The 1,605-nt window shown below is 37.3% G+C and overlaps 1 pseudogene; it reads left to right on the top strand.

Moving 5' to 3' along the window:
- LOC119575824 overlaps positions 1-626 on the top strand; it is a 4,438-nt pseudogene extending 3,812 nt beyond the window's left edge.
- The last annotated feature ends 979 nt before the right edge of the window (positions 627-1,605 follow it).

Here is a 1,605-nt window from a genome sequence, read left to right as displayed (position 1 = left end):
ACTTTGAAGATCTAAACGTCACTTTAGCTCCCGTCCCCCCGCCTCCACTCAGGTTCTACTGGCGACGTTCCTGCAGCTGACAGTGGACCCTGGAAGCAGCTTCTGGGTTTTCGCCGGGATGGTTTTCGACATTCGACAATCCTTGGACGGCTGGAGCCAAGATGGCACCCTTCGCCCAGAAGGTGTCCGCTCAACCGTTTTTTCTGCTTCCACTCATTTGTTTATATTTCCTTTTCCTGTGTTTTGAACTGGGTTTGAACCGTTTGTCTGTCTTCTGTCCAGTTCTACCTGATTCTGAATCTGGCTGTGGCGGAAACGAACACTTCTTCCCCGACGACGTTGCGCAGAAGCCCTGGTCCAAACCTCTCGCCCACGGCCCCCCTTGACTTCTGGGAAGCGGTGAGCTGCTGACCATCGTTATTCGTGAGCCATTTTGGTTGAGAGTCAAACATTTTTGAAGCAGACAGCCGAAATATTGATTCGTGTTCTCAGTTCCTAAAAAGTCGTCTTCCCCGAGGGGCGAGTGGCCCACCCACGTGGAAGGCGGGCGGAGACCGCATCAGTGAAGGCGCAGCCATGCAGTCGACTACGTCCGCGTCTGGAAGATGGAGAGCGCCGAGCAGTAGGTCCTTCGCAGGGTCTCTGGACCGAACCGAACTGATTTGCGGAAGTCTCTTTCTGTAGATTAGGCCACATTTCCCTTTTTTATTTCTTTTCTCATCATTATCTCTTTTTTACGTAAGCAGATGAATGGTTGATGGTCTTGCTTATAAAGATCCTTACTGGGAAAATGTGTTTCGTTTTCCTTTTGCCGTGTTGATAGTAATGGCTGAAGGGTTATCGTGCTCTGACTTTAATGGGATATGTGCATACGATGTATGTATGAATAATAATGAAAATGTATATCGAAAATGAATATTAAATGAATAAGAATTAAAAAATGAACATATAAATATTTAAAATATTTATTATATACACACACACCCCCAACACACACACACACCCATATATATATATATAATATATTATATATATATTTTTATATCTATATATTTTAATATAGTATATATGTATATATATATATGTGTGTGTGTGTGTGTGTGTGTGTGTGTGTTGTGTGTGTGTGTGTGTGGTGTGTGTGCGTGTGTGTGTGTAGTAAGTATTATATATATTAATTTTATATATTAAAAGTATATATATATATATAAATATTATATATATATATTATATAATCATATAATATATATATTATATATCTATAAAATATATATATATATATTTTATATATATTTTTTTTTATATTTTTATTTATGTATATATATATATATATATATATATTTATATATATATTTATACTATATATATATTTATATTATATATATATATATATATATATATATGTGTGTATATATATATTATGTTGCGGTAGGTTAAGCAAGACAATGATTTCCTTCTTTCCGTGGTTGAATTTTCACAAAATCGTTCACCTCAGAGTATGCAAGTAGGCCTATACTCGGTATTTTCGTTGCCTTCTTCCCAAGACGCAACAGAAATTCAGATTTTAACTAGAGAGAGAAGAGAGAGAGAGAGAGAGAGAGAGAGAGC

The sequence above is a fragment of the Penaeus monodon genome, chromosome 8 (assembly GCF_015228065.2).
Source record: "Penaeus monodon isolate SGIC_2016 chromosome 8, NSTDA_Pmon_1, whole genome shotgun sequence".
Classification (NCBI taxonomy): domain Eukaryota; kingdom Metazoa; phylum Arthropoda; class Malacostraca; order Decapoda; family Penaeidae; genus Penaeus; species Penaeus monodon.
This window is presented reverse-complemented; position numbering and strand designations above follow the sequence as displayed.